General features: G+C 42.7%; 1 long non-coding RNA gene across 1 annotated transcript in view; it reads left to right on the top strand.

The window, feature by feature from the left end:
- Positions 1-12,136: 12,136 nt before the first annotated feature.
- LOC140252707 (uncharacterized) overlaps positions 12,137-27,906 on the top strand; it is a 195,200-nt gene continuing 179,430 nt past the window's right edge. Inside the window, exon 1 of the long non-coding RNA XR_011903694.1 lies at positions 12,137-12,265. This is a non-coding gene — a long non-coding RNA (uncharacterized lncRNA). The remainder of the gene's footprint in view (positions 12,266-27,906) is intronic.

Below are 27,906 nucleotides of genomic sequence, written 5' to 3'. Positions count from 1 at the left end.
CATCTGTGGTGCTTAGCAGCACTTTGTAAATTGCCATCTTAAGACAGTGTTACTCTGCTGCTGCTAAGAGGAGATGCTGCTTTGCTGCTTCTTTCGTCAGCATGAGCAGTGCTGCAGCAGCACTCAGTGCTGAGCTGTATCAGCTCCCCACTGCTCAGTGTAAATGCGGTGCTAGAAACACGTGCTGGGTGGGATGGCCCCTCTGGTAGCAAGCTGCTCTTAGAGCAGGTAGAATGCTGTGAATCTGCAACCCCAGCCTCAGTTCTGCTGGCTAACCAAGCAAAGGTTTGGCTTTGTTTCCCACCCCTCTCACGTAGCAGGTGTTCTGTGATGTTTGCCCGGAGCCCTTTTCTTTGCTGACTGTTGAAATTTACCCATCCTGAGCTTAGCGAGCAGAGCTGTACTCAGAATTTCTGAGGCAGTCTTATCCACGTTTTGTACAATGCCTTAAAGTCAGCCCTCTCTCTCTCTCTCTCTCCTGGGAATACACAGACAAAATCCCCCTATGACCACACTTGGCCTCTGTAGCAGAAGGTAGATTTCCACCTTAGGCAGCTCTGATGCGTGAGGCATGACCTTTATTTCCCCTTACTGCTGTGGAGATCCTCTGATTCAGAGCGCATCACGGTTTTTACAGCATTATCTCAACCAACCCAGTTAGTGCTGTGTGATGTGAGGTGCTTCCAGAAAGCCTGGAGCTTAGGGAATCCGAATAGGTGGAGAGATGCATTGTTAGTTATGCAGTGTACAATCCAGGCATTACTTCCAGTGACTTGACAGAATAGGGATTCAATGAAGATCATTTGTCCTTCAGCACCACGTCTGGCTGACTCAGGACTTCATAAAAATAAAACAAAATCTCATGTCTAATAACTGTGGAACATGTGATTCATTCCTAATTTCAGTGTGAAAATAGGCAAACAGTGGGGAGATGGAAGGAGTGGGAAGTAGAAAACTCCAAACATCCAGAATGTTTATACCTGACTTAAATTCAGCCAAGCTTATGCTTTACCTTGGTGACAGAAAAAACTTGGCCGCTCCATCCAGTGATGTAAGGAGCTAGGAGATGTGTGCAATAAATTTGATCTGAAGAAGCCAGAAAGGAGGTGTGCTCTCCTGCCATAAATAAGCAATTAGAAGCTATTGTCTTGCATTTGACAGCAGTGGCAGCTGTTTAATTAGATGCTAAAAATACCCCTGCCCACAGTACATGCACACACATACTGTGAAGTACATGTGTGCATGATGAAGAGATAACTGTTGCTTTAGCCTCTGTACGGGATGCAAGAGATGAAGGACTAGTGTCTGAGCAAGTATTGGCTGCTTCCTTGCTGCAGAGGCTCTGCATCCCCAGCCTCTGACTCATGCTGAGGCACTGCATTTTCAGCTGAGTGCAGTCCCTTCTGCACTCCTTCTCTGTCAAAATTACACTCTGAATTTGCAGAAGGCTTGCTTTCAGGGTAGCTTTTTGTGTGGGTTATTTTCTTTTTATTTAATCAAGAAGAGGTAGAGCAGGACTACAGATCGATGTCTGTGTTGAAGCATAAGTGCATGGTACTACCCCGTGTACAATCTGCACAAAATCCAGAGCAGAGGACTGCTTGTCTTTGACTGGTTGCCTATTATTGCCAGAAGCCTAGATTTGCCTTTCAAAAAGAGGAAAGAAAGCAAAAATAAGGTGTGTGGGGGGGGAGGTGGGGGTTGCATCAGGGACCTCAGTCAAAGCCAATGCACAGGCACCTTAGTGTTTTGCACCTTAATGGTTTAATGGTTTCCCCCGGCAGCAAGATGCTGGCATAGTATTTTTTCTGCACAATCCAGCAGATGGTGTTAGATGGCTATTCAATGACTAGCATGGGACTGAAAGATCTTGTTGGTGTCTGAGCTGAAAGGATGTGGGGGGAAAAATACACTTTTGCAGAGGTGTTCGGTGAATTCGAAAACTGGGATAAGCTTCTGCTTTAAGAATCTGCATGTATGATTTCAGCTTACTACTAGTGGGGGGGAGAAGGGGAGGGGAGCTTCATAGCTGTAGTAGTGAAATGTGTGACATCTATCCTTATTCCACCAGGGGCTTAAATGTATAGACTCCAGAGCAGCAGAATGAAGACAACTCTATCCTACTGGATACACTGAGTCTGAGTGATTTCCAAATTATTTTTCCTTTTTATTCTTTATTTTATGATACTTAGTCCTTGCTTGCCCATGAAGAGGGAGAGGTACAAATTCTCTGCAGCGCACTGCTGTAGCAGAAGACATTCCTAAAACTCACTGTGCATACAAATGCAAAAAGTGTGGCGGAATGAATAAAATATAAGCTCAGCAGGTTATACACAGTTCAGTCAGGCTGAAATATTGTATGATCATAGAATGGCTTGGATTATAGCAACCTCAAAGATCAATCAGTTCCAACCACCTTCTGCAGGCAGGATTGCCAACCACTAAATCAGGCACCAGATCAGGCTGCCCATGGCCCAATCCAACCTGGCCTTGAACTTCTCTGGAGATGAGGCATCCACAACTTCTCTGGGCATCCTTTTTCAGCACCTCACCGTACTCTGAATGGAAAAAAAATTCTCCCTGACATCTAATATGAATCTTTTAGTTTGAAACAATTTCCCCCCGTCTTATTGTTACCATAGAATCATAGAATGGCTTGGGTTAGAAGGGACCTCAAGGATCATCAGGTCCCCAACATCCCCAGCCACAGGTGAGTTCACCAGCTGCTAGATCAGTACTAGGTGAGGCTGCCCAGGGCCCCATCCTATGTGGCCTGAAACGTCTCTGGGGATGGGGCATCTACAATCTCTCTGAACTTGTTCCAGCACCTTACCTGTCAGTAAAGAACTTCCCCTGACATCTAATTGAAATCCCCCTTGTCCTATCACTATCAACCCATGTAAAAAAAGTTGATTTTTCTTATATTTGTAACTCCCTTTAAATACTGGAAGGCCCCAGTGAGGTCTTTCCACAGCCTTCTATTTTCCAGGCTGAACAAGCCCAGTTCCTTCAGCCTGCCTTCATAGGAGAGATGCTCTAGCCCTTGGATGATCTTTGTGGCTCTCCTCTTGACCATCTCCAAAAGTTTCACATCTTTCCTGGCCCTGATCTTGGATGCAGCATTCCACCTGGGCCTCACAAGGGCAGAATAGAGGGTGACAATCATCTCCCTTCCCTGCTGGCCATCCTTCCCTTGTGAGAGCCCAGGCTTTCTGGGCTGCAAGTGCACACTGCTGGCTCACATTCAGTTTTTCATCAAGCAGGACCCCTAAGTCCTTCTCAGCAGGGCTGCTCTCAAGGATTTCTTCTCCCAGTTTATAGACATATGTGGGATTACCCTGACCCAAGTGCAAAACCTTGCACTTTGCTTTGTTGACTCATTAGGTTCACAGGGCTCATCTTTTGAGTTTATCCGGGTCCCTCTGGATGACATCCCTTCCTTCTGCTATATCAACTGCACCACTCAACTTGGTATCATCAGCGAACTTGCAGAAGGTGGCCTTCTCTTTTCCAAGCTAAATAAGCTCAGCTCCCTGAGACTGTCTTTATATAAGAGGTGCTTCAGCCCTCTGATAATCTTTGTTGCCCTCCTCTAGACCTGTTCCAAAAGCTCTACAACCTTCTTCAGCTAGGCCAGAGCCTAGACATGGTACTCCAGATGAGGCCTCACGAGGGCAGTGAAGGATGCCAATGACCTCCCTCACACTGCTGGCTGCCCTCCTTTTGATGCAGCCCAGGGTACTGTTGGGCTTCTGAGCTGCAGGGCACACACTTGTGAGATGGAATCAGTCTGACCGCTTTTCATTAGCAGGTGGGCTGAGTGTTTTGTCTTGGTCATGATCCTAGAGGACAACGTTTTGTCTACATTGCTGGCCTGAATCATAAGAGATGATAATATTGCTTGATGGAAACTGACAAATGTGGGGAAATTAGTGCCTCTGGCTGGGGAAGGGGGGTGGAAATTCATCCAGGTAAATGTACAGATACGTGCAGACTATCATTTGTTATTCCCTGGGAAAGATCTTGGGGTCATTGTGGGTATTTCATAAACTGTCTAGTCAGTGCACAGGAGCTAAAAAGTAGGTAATTGTAGGAAAAGATAGACCCTAAAACATCCATTCTGTTATCATGCAAGTGGATGTTGTCACCCACCTCTTTAACACTGTAGTCAGTTCTAGTAACTCTTCCTCATAAAGTCTATAGAAGAAATAGAAAAAATATGGAAATAGAGTGGAGTCCTTGCATTTGGCTGTTCTTGTTCTTCTGTGAGAAGAGGGCTTAGGCTTGACTTCACCCTGGTGGAGGTAACTGGGATGGGATATGAGGGAGAACTCTGATATGTTAAGGCTATTTCCAATTTCTTGTTGCACATCTGGAGGCAGTGCCTCAAAGCACTTTTTCTTTTTATAAAAAAAAATAGCCATAAAACCTGCTGTTTGGTGCATGGAATTATATTTCCCTACGTAATGAAATTGTGGAACTCATTGTCACTTGTTTTTCCTAATTTGTTTTTTTTTTTTTTTTTTTTTTTTTTTTCCTGTAAAATTCAGAAAATAAATGAATTTAAAGTAGGTTAGGCAAATTCAGAATGAAAGACCTGTTGTTGGGTGTGAAGCATGCTGCACAAATGCAGGGTCTGCTTATATGCCACAAGAAGGGGCAGCCTCCACATTCCCTTTTCAGTCTCTTGTCAGTCACAGCTTTCATTCTCTTGTCAGTCACAGCTGCAGGTCTGTCCAGTGGCTGTTATGAACAGAATTAGAGGCCTGGGAAAGTCTTCCTTTCCTGTGAGCTGATGACACATCTATGGAATGGACTTAAGCACTTGAACTCTATAGGTGAACTGATCTAATGTATCCTGTCATTCATGGAGCTGCTTCTAAAATTCAGTGTAAATATTCTTCTGCTTAAAGCAGTCATCATTCTAGATGCTCAGTTCAAGTTGTCCAGATTCATTTTAATGTGAAAGAGTTAAAGAATGACGTGGAAAACCATCAGCAAAGCAGTCCTGACATGCCAGTCAAGAGAATAATTTATGCAATTCCAGAAAATTTGTTTTATAAAGTGACAGCTTTTAGTGATGGGATAATGTGTTCTACTTGGTAGACTTGTTCCTGAGCAGTCACTAAGAATAGCAAGCATTAAAGGATACAGATGTTCTGTGTAGGGGTGCAGAAATTAAGACAAATATAGAGCAACGTGACTTATCTGCTAATAGACTGCAAGACTGGTGTTCCTTGGGAAGGTTTTTTCCTCTGGACAGAAGGCTGGTCCTGTAGTCTGTGAGCAGCACTGCACAAGTTCACATACATTACAGGCTACTAGCAACAAAGGGGACTTTATTAGTATCTGTACAGGGACACTGAGCCAACTGTAAGTGTGACCAAACCTTGGATAGGATGCTAGCAGGGAACTGGATGTGCTGGGCTGCTTGTGCCGGGAAGAGGATGAATTTCCAGGTTTTATTTGAGCCTCTTATTCTTCCTTTGCTTGATGATGACAGAGGGGGTATCAGGACATGTTGTGTTCATTCTGGCCTGCTAAAAAAAAAAAGCCATGGGAAGTCCCATTTTTGGGTTTGGCTGGCCAGCCTGCAGTATCTCCTAGAAGAGGGAGCAATGTCTTGAGTGGTCAGAGGGGATCTGAATTTCCTAAGAAGGGTCATGCTTTTGTTCTTTGTTGCTTTGCTCAAGAAAGAGGCTGAAAGAATATTTCCAGCTAGTGCATCTCAAAGTCCTGTCTGGTTTCAAGTAGGGCCTGGTGGATAGGAGTACCAGTGTATCACATGTACAATTCTGCATTGCAGATCTGATGTAGGTGAATTGGCTGTATGCGTGATATATTGTGCTTGAGCAATTAATCTGTCTCCTTTGGCTTGTTTAGCTCTCAGTTACTGTTTAAAAAGACTTCAGCCAGAGGGATGTCTTTAGCAGTGATGTCTTTAGTTGCACCCATAAGTACAAATGGATTCATCCTCGCATTTGCTAAATATTGGATCTTTTTTTCCCTTTCAGTTTTGTTATTATCTATTCAGTTGATTGATCTTGAAAGTGACTGTATGTATCCCCATCCTATGTGGACTGTGGAGGCTTTCAGGATGGTCCTTGGTAGCCAAGAAGGTGCAACTTTCTGTTGCTGTGGTAACAAATCAGCACTGTCTGTGGACTGAGTTTTCACTGGTAGGTGCTAACATTTGATATATGCAACCTGGCCTGTGAGCCACCTTGGGTGCAAGATGGAATTAGGCACTTGAGGTGCATTGAGCAAAAGTATCCTGTACTTGCTCAGGTGGCTCTGAAGACTGGCAAGGGAATAATAGTGTTCCAGTTTCCAGCTCTTCAGTGGTCCAAACAGAAAGTGTAGGTATGATAGCACAACAGTAGATGAAGTCTACAGGCTTTCCTTTGCCTTCTTATTGTCAGTCTTAACAAAAACTCCAAGAACCAATTTAAGACACAAATGCAGTTCAAATGTGTTCAAAATCCTCCTCTACTTGCTACTGGCTGCTAACCAGGCAGTACTGGTAATCTTTGCTGTTACTGTTCATACTGAGGTAAAGCTTTTAGAATCATCAGGGCAGTTTTCACTCGCACTAAATTTGAACCAAAAGATTGCAAATGGAAGTATTGGTCAGGAATCCAAAGATCTTTCCCCCCCTCCCCCCCCCCCCAATATGCTTTTATAAAAAAAAATTTGCTCTGTACTTAGAGGCAGTCTCATAAGACTAAAGAGATTATTTCATGTACAAATATTTCCCATGGACAGAAAGAATACTATATGTTATTCAGATGACCTGTATGTTTTAGTTATTGTGTTTTGGAGTTCATTCTTCAGATATCTGAGTGTAACTTCACTGTACTCAGTCTCACCTTCACTCTCTGGTGCTTGTGTACTAATGCCCTGCCCTTGTGTCATCTTCCTGGGATGAGGAAAGGTTTATTTTGCCTAAATTTTCCTGGTCTTTTTTTCTCTGAGCATTAAGAGATGTCTGTTAATATAGGAACTTTGGAGCTTGGCAGGTCCATTTTTTCCTAAAGTATTTCCTATTTTCAAAATGAAATAATTGTATATTCTTCTTTATGTCATATCTACTTTGTGTGTTTGTGGTAGCTGTGAATTTCACGGGCTGTAAAGATGGATTAAACTTTGTTTAATAACCTCTCTAACCTCACTGCTACTCCATCCTTTCTTTGCTGACACAAAGTATTTTTTGTTACTGTAAATTGTGTTTCTTTCTTTTGGAATTTTTGATTATGTTATTCCTCTTGCGCTGTGTGTGCAGTGTCAAATGAATGAGCCTCAAATGACCTTGTGGCTTGGGACAGGGCTTTCAGAAGTTCCAGATAAGGCAACTGCCATATGATATTGGATGCTATTCTATTTTTATGCTCTGTTGATCTTCTGTGAACTTCTGGTACCAGTGGCTTTTGCTTAAAGAATTGTACTTTGCCTTCTGTATTTCTTTACATGATACTTGTTTCAACAGTAACTTAAGCTCTGCTTCCTTGCTTTTCCTCTTTTCTTTTGGAGGAATTATTTTCCATGCTAGATCAATATTCCTATCTGTTTTGAGTGCTGAAAGAAACTGGTTGGCTACCAAAGGTGTAAAATAACTTCAGTACCTCATTAGTTGCCTGGTGGTTTGAGAACTGACTGCTGGTGGCCATTGTTTGCAAGCACCAGCAGTGGAAGCCTGCAGAATTCCCATGCACGCTGCTACATGCATTCTGAAGAGGAAACTTGGGTTGTGGTCTCTCTTCAATTATTTAGCTCCATATTTGAGGCAAATTCAGTAGATCAAATTGGAGGGGTTTACTTTTCCTGCAAGCCTGTGCTGATCTATTCTACAAATCATTCTGAATTTTGACCAGGTCAGGGAAACTGTTGTGATAATTTGCTCACAGACACCTTCAAAAGTAAGCATTAGCTGTTGGACCTTCACTCTGAGCTCAACAGGATGATGCAAAGGAGCTAATAACACTTTTTATCCATAGTACAGGAAGCTGAAGTGCTTCCCTCATCTGCAATAAATGATGCAGTGTCATTTTTGAAATGGATAAGGGACCTAATGTGATAAGGAAATCTCACCAGTGACATCATATCTCTGCGGCAAGGATGTGAGAGGTTCCTTCTGAGGCTTAAGATCTGGAGCCTTCCTCTGATTTTGCCCTCAGGCCTGGCGTTATATAGCAACATGATAGAGAATTTAAAGCATGAAATGAAATTTGGGTGAGTGATGAAATGCCTGATAAGTTCAGGAAAGCAGCCAATATTCACTTTGTCTTTCTCTCAATCTCTTGTCAACAGCATTTATTTGTGATAACTAAAGATAACTAAAGCCATTGGCATTCTGCTCAGACCTCACAACAGATCATGCGTTAAGCAGCAAGTTGAAGAAGGTGCCCCCAAAAGGTTTCATCCAACCTATGAATGTGAACTTTCCCCTAAGCCCCAGGCAGTGCAACCATGTTTGTCCATACAGACTTGCACCAAACAAGATCCCATGTTTTCAGCATTACTCACCTATGTAAATTTAGTGAAGGTTTTGGATAATCTACTCCTGACATGTATTCTTAATATTGTAAGTAATAAAGGTACTACTGGGTTTATTTTCAAAATCCCATGGGAACATCTGGAGTGTGCATCAGCATGCACTCGGTATAGGATGAACTATTCTTGTGTGCTTTCCTTACCCTCATTGGTAGCTTTATTGCTTCTGACAGAATTTCAATTTCTGTCCACTTTCGAGCAGAACATTAGCACTTTAATTACAGTGTTAGAATTTATACTGATTTTACTGTAATTCTCTGTAGGTATTCCAAGTGATGAATTCCAGGTAACATCAGAAATTCCAAGTAACATCAGAAAAAATGTGCAGGTAATGAAAGCTGTTCATATGCACAAGGAAATAACGCTTAACAGTAATAATAACATACTTGTGTCATCCTGGCAAACTATCTTTTGCAAAGATGCCTGTTGAATGTCATCCTCTTCAGCTTGATCTAGAAGGGCTCATTAGGCTTAAGCTGGTTATAGTTAGCAAAATAGTCCAGCACCTTTGTATGGGACCCAAAAGCCTGGAAGCTTGTGTGATCTCTTCAAATTTATATTCCAAAGTGCTACACAAAGCCCATCAGGTTGTCTTACATTTTGCAGGGCTTCCTTCTTGCTGGCTCCTTCAGGTCACTGAACAGTCTGCTGCCATTCCCATCCTCTGCTCTAGTTCTGGGATTCTCAGCCTTCCCTTTTTTTGCATGTGCCATCTGCCCTTTGCTAACAGAATCTTCAGGAGGACATTTTTTTATTTAACCTAATGCCTTCTGTATTCTGTCTGTGGGGCAGGCTGCTACGGTGAGGCTCAGGCAATGGCTCTTCACAAAAGTAATCACTTACCTGCTCTTCAGTAGACTTTTTATTAAATGCTACCGTGGATGTTGGCTGGAGAAGGAAATATCAGGTTGGCTTTGAGTGTTACTGAGCTTGAGTACAGGATGGCCAGGAATGCTTTGCTGGAAATTGTTGTGGTGGAAATTCTGATATTTTTATCCTATAGTTCCCTCAAACAAATGCAAGAGAGGAGAAAAAAAGAAAAAGAAAAACAAGAAACAGTTTACACACTGAACCATTCCGCAAACATGGGCAAATTGTGCCTATGCCTTTGCTTGAAGATCAAGGCCAGCTTAAGAGGTAAACTGCATGTCAGGCTGTTTCCTACTGAAAAGATGGGTGTGTCCATTGGGTTACTTTAAAAACAAATAAAACACAACAATTAAAAAAGCTTTTATGTCTTCAAGTTGCTATCAGACTGCTGTTGTGCTCTGAGTTAGCCCATTGTGCCAGTGCCCGTTTCTGCTCCAGAGGACTGACTTGTCCTTGGATACAAGGTGACTGTTCTTCCTTCAGGTAGTGGATTTTGAAGAAAAACTGGTACATACGTAATCTGTAAGCTGTTCAGGCCTTTATATGCCTATGTTGCTTCTTGAACCCCACAAGGGAAACTGAGTCAAGCGGAAGTGCTCCTAGTCCACCATACTATTGACCTCTGTTCAGTCCATGATTGGCCCCAAATTGGCACCTCCAGTGTGTTTAAAAACTCCAGCTGATATGAATGGATAACTGAAATGGGAGCTATATGAGAGGCAGAAGGACTCGCATTCTTGGTTCAAGTGCCTATGATTTGAGCATGCACAGTTTGGGGTTGACATTGTTTTCCATGTTAATTCATAGTCTCCTCCCCGCCTGCACCACAAGCACTGCCCTCACTGTCTTTCTTTTCTGCTGCACTGGGAGGATTGCTTTATCTGTAGCTTTTTGCATTCTTGTAGCTAATCTCAGGCAAAGTGTGTCTGTGCCATTCGTTTCCCTGATCTAGTGAGGTCAGGCTCCTACCCAGCAGCCATTTTAAGCTGCCTTCAGGGTATGTTCACTCACGGCATAAAAAGGAGGAGGTGAAAACAAGGGATATCAGACTAACTTCACTAAAAATATTCACACATCACAGCATCACGGTAGATGGGGACTTGGGCTTCCTTGTCTCAATGGGCATCCATCTGCATTTACCTCAGAGGAATGGGGGAGAGTGCTAACTTCAATAGGTGTTGTTTTAGGTCCTAAGTATTGCTAAGCAACAATATTTCATCCCTTTTCAGCCGTATCTTTGCACTTGAAAGGTGGTGAATAGGATTTTTTCCAAGATGAAATTACTTGCCTGGGCTTATTCTGCCTGTCAGCATGGGAGATAAGGGCAGGGCCTGGAAACCTCATCACAGTGCTCAGTTCTATGGCTGTGCACTGGAAAATGATGGTGCAAATGCCTGCTTCAGAGCATGACTTAGGTTATGGAGCAACTGACATGGATGTTGAATATCTTATGTAGATTTCTAGGACGAGACGTTATGTTTTATTTATAGGTATTACTTGGCGGTAATGGTAGCAGGTTCTTTGTCAACCCTGTCTGTCATGGATACGATATGCAGGTTGAATAAAACAGTGTTTTCTCTCTTCTCCTCTGCCCCAACTATTCCTGTTTCTTTAGGGCCTAAGATGAGCGCGTTCAAAATGCAAATGCTCCTTGATAAGAGTTTCGTGACTTTGTTGCATTATCTGTGCAGCTCCCGCTTTCAGGAGACCTTCATACAGACAAAATTGATCAGCAGCAGGAGGAAGAAAATAGCTGTTGCCAGGGCAACCGGCGATGACTCATCCTGGGGAGCAAGCAGCAAAAGCTGTGAGGCTGCAGTAATTTTCCAGATGCTTAATCGAGCTCTGGCTCCTTTATTTCTCTTGCTGACAGGCAGCAATCCTCCTCTGCCTTTCTTTGCTTGGAGGCTCCCGCAGCCGTACGTGATGCAGAGTAGACCGTGGTGGTGCTTACCCAGAGCAGTGTCATAGAATGCGTCTGAGTAATGCAGATGAGCTATTGAACGGATTGAACTGTAGCCCCCAACAACAGTAAAAATAGAACAGCAACTGCCCAAACTGTCTGCACGAATACCCAAGTGTGCTGTTGGTTCCCCTCTGTTCCTATCTGAACAGCTAGCGATGCATTTACTCTGCCTTCAAGCTATGCTATTGCTAAATCAGTTCAGCTTGTTCCTTTCAGTAATCAGGCTGTGCAGCCTATGCTGCATACAGAATGCGCTAAAAGGGAAGAAGCAAACTGAACTCAGCACACACATTTCCATGAGCTAGCATCCCTTCTCTGTGGCTTGCTCTTTTCTGTATGAGAATGAATTTGATAAAGCTGAGCAGGTTCAGAGGCTAACTCAGGAAAAGGGTAGCAAAAGGAGCAGCACCTTCCTTGCTGCTCAGGGCATGCCTGCTTTGCAGTTGTCCTGCAGTAACTGCATTGTAATACAGGCATCACCCCATCTGGGGCACTGTTAGAAATGTCTGACTCGTTACTTGCCAGCTTTGGTGGTAATACAAAGTTCTTCATGACTGTGATGTGGTGCTGCAAAACCCAAGAGAAGCTAGAATAAAGCTATCTTCTACTTGTTTGCACAAGGGAGGCATGTATTCCCCTCTGAAAGAGAGGAATGAGTGCTGAGTGAAAACAGAATCCAGTTTTCCTGCTCAAGTGAGCCCATCGTTCTGTGGTGGGGGATGCTCAGTGGCTCTGCAGCATAGGAAGGTGAGGAGCTTGTGGGAAATGGACAAGATGGTGACAGGAGAGCTGTGGGTTTGCTTTGCCAGGGAGAGGACTATTCTCTTGAACTTTCCTGTGCTTCTTGGATGTTACGCTTTGTGCCTCGATTTCAATTTGGTAAGGTGATGATCCTAATTTTACGTATTAACCTTCTCTGAAAGGATGAGCATATTTACCAAGAATTTGTACCGGATGGGCTTCTCTTGATGTACAACACCCTCCCTCCTCCCCAAACCACACACAGCATTGGGGTTTTCTGGTCGTTCAAATATGGACATGTAGTGCTGGGGAGGAGCTGTGATGCCAAGGAGTGAATGTCTTTGCACCAGTGCCGAGGCTAACTGTGCTGATGGCGCCGATGCTGCCAGTTGCTGTTGCATGCAATCCCTACTGTTGCTGAATCAAATGAGACCAAACTTCTCCTATAATGCAGAACCTTGCATGCAAGTCTTTCATAAAAGTTCTGACAGGGGATGCTGCTGGAATGAGCTGCTGCATTGCTGACAGGCTGTGCGGCATGGTGTGGCTGGCCAATGGCCAAACCCATGTCAAGCTGCTAAGTGTGGGGGCATGAGGAAGCTGTATGTGATGTTTTTGTTTTCCGCTTTGTGTTGTGGTCAAGTTATCTGCTGGTAACTACATGCACCGCATTGCATGAATACATACTGCCTCGTATCTTTGTCTGCTGTCAGTGGGTGGAATGCATGAGCATTTAATGAATGTCCTGTCGCTGCTCTTCAGGGAAAATGTTTGTTGTTTTGTTGTTTTTACTTTTTAAGAGCAACAGCAAATGCTCGTGATTTTACTTGAAGATCTTGAGCTCCATTGCAAAGCACAGCTGTTCCAACTGCTGGTGGGTTTTGTATACTCATGGGAAGCTGTGCTGTGCATTTGGTGTCTGATGCTGTAACCCCACTCATGGCTCAGGGTGTCAACCTTATTTCACTTCACATCTTTTCATAAGAACAAATGTTACTGTGCGACAGTTTGATATATGTAGGGAATTTGCTAGAAAGTTGTCTTTTCCAGGGGCACTGAGCTTCAGGAATGTAACAATGGAAGCCGAATATGAGATTTTAATTCTTTCAACCACCTCCAAAAAGACACCAATCACTTCCTGCTTGGGATAGTGCAGATGTATAGGAGTGAAAATGCTACTAAAGCAATCTGTGATTTCAGCAGCAATTACCGTAGGCTTGCATTGTTATGCTAGTTTTATTATCATGTAAATATCTACATAGCACCAAAAGTTCTGCAGTCCTAGCAAACTCCTGTTGTGAAATCAACAGATACTATCAAATGCATTAAGTTCATATATATTTCATGGGTCCTAGAAAAGATGCTGGCCTCTTAGAACTCTCTGGAAAAGCAACAATAGTAGTTTAAACCTACCACTTCGGTGCCACAATACTTACTGTTATTAATAAGGATGTATTGATTTGCTAGTACATTTTGTGATCAGACTATTAAGTAAGTTGCCTGAAACCTGGTGAAAACACACCTGCTACACTGATGGTAGGTAACAGCATTTATAGTCAGCTGTGGGCAAATTGCTTGGTTAGTTTGCTTGAAATGCCACGTTCTGACCAGGTGCTGGCTGATGCTCTGGTGCCTAGTGAAAGTCTCAAGGGACTCTTTGGCTTTTGGCATGATTTAATAGGGAAAATAATCTGTCTCCTCAAAGTAATACTGTATTTCCAGTTGCCTTTTGCAACGCTGCATTAATGATAGATTCATCTGATTAAAGTCTTTAATCATCAAGGCAGCTTTTGGGTACCCAAAGTTAAACAAATTGTACTTCGTTAGCTTTGCCTTCTGACAAAGTACGTAAAATGGTATTTCAGTGTTCCCTTCTCTGGATATTTTTTTGAAGGCCTTTCTGTACTGGGGGCTGTGCTTTTCTGAGTTCGCTTGCTGGGCATCCTATACTTCAGGGGCCTTAGGGTGTGGAAATTGTAGTTTGTATCTGATTTATAAAGGCATTGAGTCCAGCACTGGCCAGAGGGAGCCACTGCTGAAGCTCAGGAAGACATTTCATCTCCGCTCTGAAAACCGTGCTGTGAAAGAAGTAAGCCGCCCAGCCTTGCATGTGAGCAAATGATCCAGCCCACGTCACAATCAGCGCTGCATCACTGATTCCCACCTTTTTAATCTCAAACTGCAGTTGCTAGGCATTCAGTGTGCTGCAGAAACAAATGTGAATAGATGAGAAGTCAAGAGAGGAGTAAGGAAATTGTATTCAATAGAGACACACTGAGTGGTGTGGTTCAATGTGTATATGGTGTCTCAGCCAGCTGGCAGACAAAGGCTGCTGGAGCAGGAGCACCATCCATCACTCCTTTAAGCTGAGGTGACATCCCCCTGAGCCAGTCATCTCTGCAGCCTGAAGAGGAGCTGGCATTGCATCTTTTGAGAAAGGAGAAAAGTCAGTAGCTGCCCTTGACTTCACTAATCTCCAGGCTCATTTATCTCCGTGGAAATGTTATACCGTGGGGCTTTATTTTTGCTTATCTTAAACCAACATAAAGCAAAATGTATTTTACAGGAAAGAATTGTTCAACTTGTAGGAACGGATTGAACTAAATCTCAGGTTCTAAATGCTGAGCATAGCTTTAATTTGTATTTTGAAACTGCCTGCTCTTCAAATATGCTCTTTAAATCTCTCTGATCCAAACTATTGTTTACAGAATTTAGAAACCATCTGTCTTTGGAACATGCAGCCCTGGGGAAGTTTAAAATCCAGGTATCGCATTTCATGCTACCCTGTGCCAACAAGGGAGAAGGGAGCTCAGTTCTTTTCTCAGTCAAGCATCTCTGTGGAAATTCCCAAGCAGAAAACACTTGCTACTGATTTAGTTTTGGCATTTGGATGGCTATCCTTTGAAAGCAATATCATGGACTGCTGAAGAGAGTGCACAGTCATCTCAATAGTGGGATTTACAAATGGACTGTTCACCTTCATTTTCTTCCATTTTCCTGGTAGTAAGATGTATTAGTTTGATGGCCTTGCAGGGAAAGCAGCAGAAACACTATTCTCTGAAACCCTGAAAGCCACAGACACTGAGAGTGTCTGGTACAGGTGCTAGACCTCCTCAGGTAGGTGTACAGGCCCTAGTGGATATGGTTGCCATGTTGCCCCTGGATGGAGGTGTGATACTCATCCCATTACTATGAAATTGTGTTCTAGTTGTGAGATATTTTATAAGAACGATGAGTAAGAAGATGGATCCAGTGTTAGTGGATAAAGGCAGAGAAAATACAAATTACATTGTTTCCACGTCCTTTGTTCATGAGATTTACTTTACTATTTTGTGCTCTTTCACAGTTGCTTACCTGAATTTCCCATGTTTAGAGATGCATGGAGCTGTCTGGCTATAGGCAACTTAAAAGAAGTTGTTTGCAATCAAGATTCTGTAATACTAGTTGCAGAACTCATTAGGGAAAAATAATGACTTGGATCACTTGCTATTTGCACTCCTGGTTTTGTTTTTGTGGAAGTGAGGCAGAATGTAATACTGTGTGTAAGATAAAAGTCTTTCTCTCATGAAGCACGTGCAGTTCACTCTAGAACAACTCAGAGTGTTTTCCTGCCATGTTTCACAGTCAATTCCATTACCTCTTCATGGTATGTCCCAGATATCCATGTCACTCTTGGGCACTGATACGGACTGGAGTGCTATCTCCTTCCTTCTATGTCTAGCTTTAAGGTGTGGTGAGATTTCTCTGCAGATCTGACTCTGAAGTTTGGGCCACGTCTGCTCTGCTTAGATAAGACCTATCAGTGGTGAATGCAGTTGTCTCTAACACTGAGAAAAGTTATCTTTAGTTGTCTTCCTGTGCTGGCTACTTACATGTTTTCCTTATGAGCACTGCAGAATTTCCCCTGCTCAGCAGGGTGTCAGCTCTGAAGCTTAATTAGTACTGGTGTGGCTTGGTGGTTTGGTGCTGAGCACAGGTTTAAAAAAGTCAGTGAAGATGTTCCATGGAAGTGTGTTTGTTTTTTTCTCACTCTTATCATTGCATTTGTGCTGATGGCCATTTTAGCTTTGCAGGTAAGAAGTCTAAAGAACTCTCCATCTCTTGTGCAAAGGTAAGCTCACCTGTAAGAGGGGAACTGGATGACCTGTCATTATGAAGAAGTTGGGAGAACTCCACTGTACAGCTTCAACAGTCCTTTCTAATCCCTTCTCTTCAAAACTGCCCTGAAACAGGTCATCTGTATATACAGTCTCCCCTTGTCCTTTGTATAACAGGGCCGTGCAATTGATTTGTCATTTGTTGGGCTGAGGCTTCTATTGTCAGAGAGGATATCTGGCACCTTTTGTTAGCATCAGAAGAGACAAAGAATTTTCCTTCCCCATAAAAAAAAAAACCCAATATCTGATTTATTTATTTTTCCTCATCTCCTTTCCTACAATATACCATGTATAAATCATTGGATCTAAAAAAAAAATAAATTAAAAAATAGAAATTAGATGGTAAAGGTAAAAATAAACCCTGGAAAGTAAGTTTGTACTTTGCAACTTAGCTGCAATAAAGGGGATTAATATTTCTAAGGCTACCGTATTAATGAAGTAGTTTTGTGGAAGTGTACTACACTGTTCTCCTGAAAAATGCTTTAGTGTCCCCATTTGACTTGAATGTCAGCTACTGCCCTGAAGCACATTATTAAACCAGCCTGTGGAAACCTTGATCTCAGTTTAGGAGGGCCTTTCCTGAGTTTGGAGCCCCACTTGCTTTGTTTTTCCAAGTCTTGCTCCAACCCCGTTGGCAAACTGAATGAATAGTGAGCACACAGAAGTTTTTTTTCTAGCTCAGTACCCAAGATTGGTCTAAAAACTGCCTCTGCACCAAATTATTTTACTATTATATGAAGGTTGCTGCCTTTCAGCTTGCTGGGAGACTATGAAATAATTACACAGACACTGGAAAAATAAAGTTTAAGCTCACTTTTTCATTTAGCTTTAGTAACACGGCTCCTTATTAAATTCATCCTTAATATCACCATTTATAATTTGTAGAGTCATCATCTATCTAATAAGAATTAATGCTGTTAAGTGTATAAAAATGAAAGTGAAGTTTAAAACAATGAATTCATATCACTCTTACTTGAAGTTTTGATAGAGTACAGCAACATTTCCAGAGCATTCTCTGCTCTTACATAGAGATTTTATATACATCTGGTACGGATTCAACCCATGTGCTCTACTGCAGAGTTACTATGTATGGTGGTTTGCTCCTTGAGCATGGAGGCTTAAACTGAGGATGTTTTAACTTAATCCTGTAGGCAATGGCAATATGTTGGATGTTTTACAATGATCATCTCTTTATTCCTGCATCTACTGCAATCATGGAAAGTCAAAAACAGAGTGTATCAAGTAATGTTTCTTCACCTGCCATGTAAACCTGTGGCAGTACTCAGGCTATGGGCATGTGTGGGCACAAGCACTCTGCAGGTTGATGAAAAAGTTGGTGCAGTGCCTTCAGGGACAGTGCTCAAAGATGCAGAATGACTCACTGGCCATTCTTGGTAATGGAGATCAGCAAGACCATACAGTTACCTCTTTGAGAAAGTTGCATCCAAGACTTCTGTAAGGGTTTCCAGGGGGAAAGAAAAGTAATTTTCACCAGGACCTCTTATGCTGAGGCTCTAGCTGTTAATGATGTATTTGTGCAGGAAGAGTCACATATCTAGCTTTTTTCTGGGCTTTCCCTGCTGCTTTGGTGTAACGCATGCTCCCAGGAGGGCTTCTGGCAGGTGTGACCAGGTAGCAGCTGGTGCGTGCTCCTGCCTCCAGACCCATGGGCACCTCCAACCCTTCCCTTCCCTTCTGACAAGCATGAGATGGCTGTAATTCTTTAAGCCAAAGTGAAAGGCCCAGAGGCTTGTGAATGGAGCTGAGGCATTTTAACCACTCTGCTGGCTCAGCCTGCTGGTTTTTCTGCTTTATCCTGAGAGAGTAAGCAAGACCTAGATGCCATTTCCCGCCCCCCCTCCCCCCCCCCCCCTTTTCTTAAAGCTGCCTTTAATTATGAGCTGCTACAGCTCACAAATCTGGTACATGTCATTGAGGGCAGACAATTTCTAAACATGGGCCACCTAATCACATCTTCACTGCTAACAAAGCAGAGGGAACCGTCCAACCCTATCTTTTCTGATGGTTAAAATGCCATCAGCCTGGATATTGAATGAAAACCAAATGATTACAATCTGGTTGCAGAATATTCCAAGAGTCTTGAGTTCTCTTCCTGCTCTCCTAAATGGGTGTGAACAAATCTTGCTTTTTAAGCAAATCGTCTGCTCTTCATCCCTGTTTTGTCTTTTTAAAATGTAGATTAATTGGTGCAAGGCTATTTATTAGCATGTTTGTAGAGCATATCTCCAGTCTTCCTCAGGGCTGCAAAATGATGATCATGTTGGTTTCTAGTTTCAACTGTAGATGAGAAAAGAGTAAATGGCTGATGTATGAGTGTGTGAATACTTGAAGTGTTTTAATATACTGGATCATTGTTTTTACAAATATTTTAGGGAATGTTACTAGAGAATATTTACAAACATTGGGAATTGCTCCTAAGAGCAGTTTCTGCATGGAAAAGCTGAGCCAGAAAGATGTGAGTGGATGTATTTGTCAGTTGTTCTGTATCTTGTGTGAGGCCTGAAGGATGCTGTAGGCCTGACACACATATAATAACTAACCAAGATCTAGAGCCAAACACACAAGTTTCTTACGTTAGCAGCTGGGACTTAGCACATAGATTTGGGTCCCAGGTTGTGCTGGTTTTGTCTTTTGTGCCCTTCCTTCAGCCTGCTGACAGTCTGGATTTGTTCTCTCAGCTGAGAGGGAGAAAAAATTTCTTTATTCTGACTTACAACTTTTTATTCTGATATTTGGTTGGTGAAGTAGGTAGCTACATAGCTTCCCCCTTCTGTTTTTTGCCTGGTATGCCTTTCTGTCCCCTCACAAACTGCCAGCTGGGCACTGTGGAGAGAGATGCGAGCAGCAAAGCTCTGCTGTTTGCTCTTTGCATTTCTTGTGCTCCTCTGAGCACACATGCAGATGCACAGGCTGAACATGGTGTACAACCACACCAGAAAATTATCATTTGAATGCTTTTTCAGAAGCAGTTCCTATTTTATAATATATGCTATTAAGAAGCAACTCAATGAGTACTTCTGTTTGGCACCATAATGCCTGATACTCAGTTGTATGTTAGTTTTCTTTCTATTCTTGAAGTGTGTACTGCTACACTGACAGAAGCCAGTGCCTTGCTTCAGTTCTGAAATGCAAACGTTGAATGAAGGAGGGAGGGGAAGTCAAATGAGGCTCCCCAGGTTCTGCCTGTTGTTGCAGAATCTGCAATAAAACACTTCACTTCTACATGTGAGGGTAACAACTGGGATTAAATAGCGCTGTTCCCCAAGGAAATGGTTTCAGCCTTAAAGCATCAGGTTGTTGAACACAGCCCAGCAATTAGAAGTGCTATCTTAGACAGCAGGGTGCAAGCTGGAGGCCTGGCTGGGAGAGGGCGTCAAGCACTCCAGCATTTGTTTGTTCTCCCTGTAGGTATTCCATCTGGGTTTGGCTTCCAGAACTCTGGTTCAGGCCATGTGAGGGTGTAAGCATTCAGTGGTGGAGAGAAAGCAACTTCTGAGTGGAAGGAGGAGATGCTGGTTGTTCTGCTTAGACACTTCTGCTTGGCTTTTACTTTCTAGTTTATAAAAAATCAAAGACCCTAAATAACCATAGATAAATGTAAACTAATATGCTTTAGCTCAGGTGTGTTCTTGAAAGGTACATTTCTGAACCAGGATCCTGCTTATTTTTACTGGTGCCAAAGTTAAAGCAGATCTTCTTTATTCCTAATATGAATTCCACAGTTCCTTTTTCAAATAATATTTTCTTTTAAATGACTTTGCACTAGGGATTATCCCAAAACTGAGTGGAGAGTTCTCAGTGATCTGTGAATTAATCTTTTCCTAATGGTTGCTTAAAAATCTGTTGGGATGTTGAATATCCATCGTGGCCTAGACAATGAAAGTACTCAGTGCAGGTACCTATGGTTTTACTTAGTGAAGGTGCTTTCCTTGCAGATTGTCTTTTACTCTGGCTTCCTTAGTTATTACACTGTGATGCCAGAATATGATGTAGGGGTGGGATGGGAGACAAAGATGTCTTTTAAAGTCAAGGGAGTACTTGTACAACTCAGCCACAAAGAGCAGTAGAATTTATGTCACAATTTATGCCAGGTCTCTATTGTTTCTGATTGATATCACTTCAGCAGTAAGCAATAGTGCCCAGCTGATAACGCTTCTGCTCTTTGCAGTAAGAAGGTTAGTAATTAATAAAGCCTCAAATGTGAAACAGACCACAAGGTGATGTCTGTAGAGGAAAAAATCTACAGAAGAATGGCCAAGGTTATTTCTGGCAGCTTATTAAATGTATAGACTTAAAATTAGATGTTAAGTATAATTGCTAAAAGAGCACAGCCAGAATGCAAACAGCCAACTTGTCAAAGATTCCTACCTTGATTTTTGTGGCAAACACATAGTGAAGGCAGGCAGCCATTAGAAAATGTCTTCTCATACTCATTCCTGCTATTCTTATCACTCTGACTATTTCTGGAAACTGTCTTTCTCTACCTTGAAAAGAGTGAAGACACGTACAAGTTTGCCAACTATTATCCTGCAATTGCCATCTGGCCACAGATTCCAAGTAACTATCTAAAATAATGGAACAGTTCCTGGGACATGTCATCCATCAGGGAGATCTTGGCTGGAAGAGTGGTGTGCTACTGCCAGTGTTTTTTGGGTAACTGGGTGTTAGCTCTTCCCTCCTGTGACCCTACAGCAGAGTTTGGAAAAACTAAAAGGTGGAAGGAACGACTCAGTACCTTGGATGGCAGCTACCTATGGAACGAAGAAGGATTTTTAAAAAGTTGGTGATAAGTAGATGCTTTAAAAATGCAGTCTTCCCAGTATATATATATATGTATATGTAGTGAAGCAACCTGGTGCCTCTATCAGATGTGCTTGTTGTATGAGTAGAGACTTAAGAACCATTTTTGTAGTTGTCTCCTCTGCAAAAGCACTCTGGTTCTATGCGATGATGAGCTCCATGACAGAAAGGGAATGAATCAGATATGCTGATTTGGTTTAATCAGGTTTAAACCTTTTAAAAGGTTTTAAAGGTTTTTTAAAAAGGTTTAATGGTAAAAAAATACAAAAATAATAAAGAAAAAAAATGTCACTAGAATTTTTATTAGAAAAGATGATAGGAGCAGTTCTACCATGCGGTTTGTATGCTACGTAGTTTAACATCTTCTGCATTTGAGATAAAAGAAAAAGGCTGATCAATGGTGTTGCATTCTCTGTCACTTAAAATTTCAGTTCAGCTGCTGTGCTTAATCCTGACCAAATTTCTCCTGCTGGCTCTCCAGCAGTGCAGCAGAAATGTTGAATCATGGCTCGAAGCAGTGACTGAACACCTGGTAGGAAGGCAGGGCCAACCAAGGGGAGCTCAGGTGTGAGCAATCCACCTGGCTGACCAGAAAATGTGGAGCCAGGATCCACCCCCTTCCTAGACATCATAAATGAAGAAAGAGTTGGCAGTGGAGGCAAGGATATCTTGTTGGAGATCTCTGTGTACCTGAGGCCTTCTAAGGGTAAGCAGATCCTTTTCTTTGTTTCTGTGCCTACAGCTGCTGCCTTTGAGCAAGTGTTCACTTGCTGTAGCCTAGGACTTTGCTACTCTGCTGTCAGTGCTGCATTTTCCATTGTGTTAACAGCATTATAAGCGGTGTGTTGTTGAAGGTCACAGAACTGTGGTATGCTATGAGTTTGAAAAGGTGGTTCTCAAATATGTCAGTAAGCAGATTGACTTTGCTAGGGATAAGGTATGCTTCTTTCAGTAGTTGTATTAACTTAAGTCACTTGGAGATCTGGGGTTTGGCTTTCTACCCTGCCTTTTTGAATCAGCACCAAATTTGATGTGTGGCACAGCTGGGAAGACCTCATTGGGTGGCAGTGGAAAATAGAAGGGAATAAAATAATGCAGGGCATCGAGCAATGGTAGCCCCCTTCCAGCCAACTTTTTTGTCAGTTTTATCGTCAAGCATGATGCCATATGGTACAGAATGTCTCTTAGGCTATCCCTCGTCTAGGTTTACTCCTCTACTCTTAATAAACTGATATGAGCTTAATCAAAAGCATATGTTACAGTTGTACTATTTCTGACAGCAAATTGTCATTTTTACTTCTCAGTTTTCCCTTCTGTTCACAGTGCTTCAGTACTTGCACATGTTTTAGTACTGTAGTAGAAAAGTGCCATTTCCTGAATTCTTGATCCTACCTCCTGATGGTACAAATGGGCAACACTGTGCTCAGTGAGATTTAGCTAAACAACGTACTGCTGCAGGCGTAAATAGAGATAGAAGCAGCAGCATACTTGGGCAGCAGAGAAGACAAAATAGCAATGAAAGAGTAGGTTGAGGCTGAGAAAAAGGCTTTGCTGTAAGGAGATAGCTATACGAAATACAACGTAAGTAATAATAATAAAGACCTAAGTGAAGTAGGTCTTGAGGCTCTGTATTGCAAGTTGTCAAAGCATTTAGCTACGTGGCTATAAATGTTAATGTTGTGTGCTGAGGAGATGGGTCAAGTGTCTCAAAATAACTTTCCTCACTTTTCTTTCCTTCATACCCTCAGATCAAAGGTGTCAGAACTTATGTTAACGTTTGAAAAACCACAGTCAGGAAACTGAGGCAGGCAGCACTTATTTTTTTTTCCCCCCAATGAATTTTTCATGAAAATGAATGGTTGTCCCATCATTTGGTCAGCGAAACCCAAATATGTTTCTGCAAATAAGCACGTTAAACTATAAATCATTCACACTTGAAGTGAGACTTATTCTACAGAAACAATAGATATACACAGAACAGAATGGATTGTGAAATGTCTCGTGAAAGCAGGGTGGTTATGGTTCTCTGTGATATGACTTGCTATTACTTCCATGCTTTTTGTTTTGTTTTGTTTTTTTCATTTTTTTTCTGGTCTTAAACTTTTCTTACCAGACAAACTGGTACTTGTTGAAGATATCAAACACTTAATATTAATGTGTACTGTTCCCTGAGTGTTTGTTTTTTAATTTAATGAAATATAAGTGTTGGTGTCACAGACTCAGTCTGTCCTGTGTACTGAAGAAGAGACATGGAAAATCTGGCAGAGGCAGAAAGAAATGTCTTCAGGTGGTTTATTTCTTGACAATCTCCTTTCCAAATAAAAGTAATCTTATTTTTGTGAGAAGTGGGTAGAGGAACATACAAGGGCTTGGTAAGTGGCTTGCGCTGGGAAGAGAAGCTGAGCAGAGGAGTGTCGCTTGTTTATAGGTTAACTCTATTTTATTGCTTTCTCTAGATTTTGGGATGTGCAGTGTAGATGCCTTCACAGTTAGCAGAGGAGCAGCTGGTCAAGGCCTGTGTTTAAATAGTCTGGATTCTCTAGGGTAAATTTACTCTTTGTTGTTCACACTGTGGCCTGTGGTAATTTCCTGGCTGTCCATCTTCATGCTAGCAGCCAGCACTCCTGCTGGCATGGGTTGCTCGTTTGTCACTTGGCTCCAAACAGTTGAGAGCCTGGGCTGGAGAGAAGGGAACTGAAGAGCTGCCACAGGAGCAGCCCTCAGCTGCTCTGCTTGTGGCTGCCGACTGCCTCCCCAGCTGATGCCAGGCTGGGGTCCAGCTGCAGCTCCATCTTTATTCTCAGTTGGTCAGAGCTGAAATGTATCAACAATAAAAACAGTCTCCTAACTGCTTCAGGTCCCTATGTAACTTAGTATGGATTTAACTGCCTGTATGGTCATAGACTGGCTCTTTCTTTATAGCAAATGAGAGCAGTGTGCAGCTGCCTACAGTCCATATGTGCCTGGTCACACAGATCTCCTGAAAGGCAATGCTGGACTCACTTCTTTATGCCAGACATGAGATGTTCAGATCACCTCCAGGACTGGCAGTTTCCTGGGGGAAATGCATGATATCTTGCTACTGCTGCACTTAGATGACATCAAGCACAATGGCGGCATGTGAGATGAACAACAGCCTGTGCCTGGGTACTGATAGAAGGAGTCTGGATGCAAGATGTGGAGCAGTGAGAAGTTTGTCCTTCCTGGTGCAGAGTGCATCTCATGATGTAGAGCAGTAATGGAAGGGTAAAAGTGGAATCTTCAGAGCTACTGTTGAGATCAAATATGATATAGGGATATGATTTAGCTAAGAAGTATTGGTGATGGTTGGACTGGATGATCTTTTAGGTCTTTTCTGACTTTGATTATTCTGTGATTCTGTGAAATGTCTATTTTGTTTGCTCCTTCAGTAGCTGTAATGAAATTAATGGGGCTGCCTGTGCACTGAGACACCAGGTTTTGCAGCAGAATTGGGTTCATAGGGATGCAAGTGTCATTAGCTGTTCTGGCTTATCTAAGCTCCTAAAGAAAAGCCATGCTTCTCCATGGGCAGCAAGAGATGGATGTTATACATCACTTTAATTGCACTAAGCAATGAAAATGCTGCCTGCGTGCATACCTTAATGGATGTAATTTCCTGTTTTTGTGCAGTTTGTCACACCTGGACAAATGATTCTGAATAATGCTGCCTTGCTCAATAGGGTGTGTTTTCACCGTGGAGCAGACTGATAACCTATCAAAAGCCCAACAAAATAATCTCACCAGGCCTTTCTGGTTGGGCATCCTCTAGAATATTGCTTTAATCAGAAAGACGAATAGCTCCATCCATCCGTGGAAAGAGTGTTCTCTGTCACTGGGACTAGTAACACAGCGAGGAGCTTCTTAAAAAATGGCTTGCTGTCTGTCTTTTTTCTATGGGCAGCAACACTGCTTGGGTGGGATATACAGAGTGGCCCTTGAGAGCTCAGTCTCTCCAGTGGGTGTGTTTTAGATACACTGCAAGTCTCCTGTGAGTTCTAGGTTGCCGAGAGAGGTGGTGAATACCCTGTTGCTGGAGATACTCAAGGTCAGGCTGGGTGGGGCTCTGAGCAACCCGATTTAGCTGCAGGTGTCTCTGTTCACTGAAGGGGAGTTGGACTAGATGACCTTTAAAGGTCAAACAATTCTGTGAGTTCTTGTTTGCATTGCTACCTAATCTGAAATGAACCCATAGCATAAGTGGTTGGGTTCACCTACTCTTAGTATGGAGAAAGGATTTGGTTACTGAGCAGCATCAGGTTTGCTCCTGGAAAGCCTCATTGGCTTACATGTACTTATTTTTCCCAAACATTGGAATTTACAACATGGAGAAGAAAGATCCTGAGATTCTAAAGGGCAGAAGCCATGATGAGGTGTATAAGTGAACACATCAATTTTAAGATATCGTGAAGTATGCTAGCCTGATATCCAGGAATGCCCATGACTTTTCTGTTTGTTGTAAGTGGGAGTCCTCCCAGTCAGAAGCTTCTGAACTGTGGTCTGCTATTCCATTGGCATTTTATCTTGCTTATGAAATCAGTGGGAACTTCCATCTTACTGACTAGCAGTTAGTGTGCATTTTGTCTTTCCTAGCTGAAGGATTATTTTGCAGATAAATAGGGCCTTAATTAGGCTGTTCTTTGTGGAAGAAAAGCTGTTTAAGGAGGATATTAGAGTGGTGGGTTATTTAATTTTCTGCGGATGGCTGAATTGAGGAGTAATGTTCTTTGTGGGCTACAGCTACTTCTTTTGGTTACTTTTGTTATGTTGCTGGTATTTTTAACTGGAGCATGCACTGAGTAAGCTGGCTATTTTTCATGCTTAATTGAAATAAGTAGTTAGGCTCGCTAGGGGATTCAGCCACTCTAGTGAAATTCTGTTCCTGCCTTGCTTCCAGACTTGGGGAGTGGGAATCGATTCAAGATACTAAGTTTTCACTGTGAGACATGGTGAGTATCATAGCATATGTTGTATTATAGCATATGTTCTGTGTCTGTGAGGTAGGAATGAGCCCTGTCCCCTGTTTTATGGCTGGGAAGATGACTGAAGAACACAGGCTGTCTGATTTTTCAAAGCTATTCAGACAGGTGGCTTATGGATTTATATGTGTTTTGCTCTGTTCTTCAAATCCCTTCCTGAATTAAAATCGTTGAGTTGGAGACCTGGATATTTTGGAAATTCAGCTGAAAGCCTCTCTGTAATTTTAGGTGTCTGAATAGATTGCAGAAAATCCCTTGACCAGACTTTCAAAGGTCACGGAGAGACTTTGGGAATTGAATCTGATTATGTCAAAATGCAGAGCTGAAGTTTTGCCACCTGATCATCTTAGTCTCTATTTCCACTCAGACTGAAGGTGGGGGGGCAGCAGGGTAAATAACCCACCTGTGTTTCACAGCATTGTTTCTGCAGCAGCCACCCCTTCTGCCCTGCAGGATGGTACAGTGCCAGTTTTCTGATGACAACCCCTCTGTTTAGCATGTCCTGAGAAAAAGGATCCAGGAGCACAGAACTGCCCTGCAGGCAGTGCAGCATTCCCTATTCTAAAGAATTCTGCTTGGGGTGTGACAGTGTGTTTACCATGCAGGTACTGCAACAGCACAGCAGGTGATTCAGAGTCCCTGGAGGCTGCTGGCAGTGGGGAGCCTCCTGAGCACTCTCAGTCCTCATGGGACACTGACAGCAGGGCTGCACAGCGAAACACAGCACGTAGCTGAGGGCATATGTGATAGCTCCCTTCAACAAATCTATTGCATAGGTACAGCAGAGACAAAGATTTTCTGACAGTTTTCCAGTGCCAAAACTGAGAAAGCTATAGCCGTCACTTTTCTGGTTTCTTTTAGCAATCATTTACTGACTGTAGGCAGCAGTGGGATCTAGCAACACAGTGTGACATAAGCTGCATCATAGAGCATCTTATATCAAACTGGAGGTAGCTGTAGGTACTGCAAATATATCTCCTGCCTCCACCTCTGTATGCTTTGCAGGTTGTATTTAACAACTAAACAGCCCTCCCTGTACCACAGGCTATGGCTCTAGCTGGATATTAGTGTCGCTGCTCATTTTATATCTTACAGTTCAGCATGATTGTTGCTCAGCATGCTGAGTACCTCAACCTCTTGTACTGTCAGGGCCCTTCTCCTCATGGCCTCTTCACAGGTGCAGCCCTGTGCCCTGACTGCCAGGGCTGCCTTTCCCATTGCCTCTGGATAGTGGTGTCTTTCTGCTTGTTATTGATAGTCTCATAGTGTTGCACATCCTGAGGGGATTGTTGCTGGTGTGAGCATCACTGGCTGGGTTCTAGCCCTTGCTTTACATTAGGGCATCCAATTTGATGCATGCATAGAACTGATGTGCAACACCTGTGCTTGCTCCTCAGGTGCTGTGATCAGCACAGTGCAGGGACAGCTCATAGCTGATGAGTTGCTCTTGCTGGAAATTACAGTTACTAGGGATGAATGACTTGTTATAGGGCACCTGGGGAGGATGACGATTTGGGGGCCCTTTCCTGGGGGTCCTGGATGGCCAGTATAGAGCTTTCCCCTCTTGCTTGCTCTCTCCCCCCAGAAGAAAATTCCACCATTAGGGCTGATGTACAACTTTAAATCTGTGTGCATATCACTGTTTTTGTGAGGATATTCCAGTCCCAAGTGCCAGTAGAATGAATGTACCTAACGTTCATGATGGCAGACATAAGAAACAACCTGTCTTCCAAGCACAGTCATATGATGATTAAATTCAATAGCTCCTGCTTGGAGTTGTGTTTGAGGCTGATTGCATTGAGGT

The sequence above is a fragment of the Excalfactoria chinensis genome, chromosome 1 (assembly GCF_039878825.1).
Source record: "Excalfactoria chinensis isolate bCotChi1 chromosome 1, bCotChi1.hap2, whole genome shotgun sequence".
In the NCBI taxonomy this organism is placed as follows: Eukaryota; Metazoa; Chordata; class Aves; order Galliformes; family Phasianidae; genus Excalfactoria; species Excalfactoria chinensis.
Note: the sequence above shows the minus strand (reverse complement) of the source record. Positions and strands in the feature narration are given on the sequence as shown.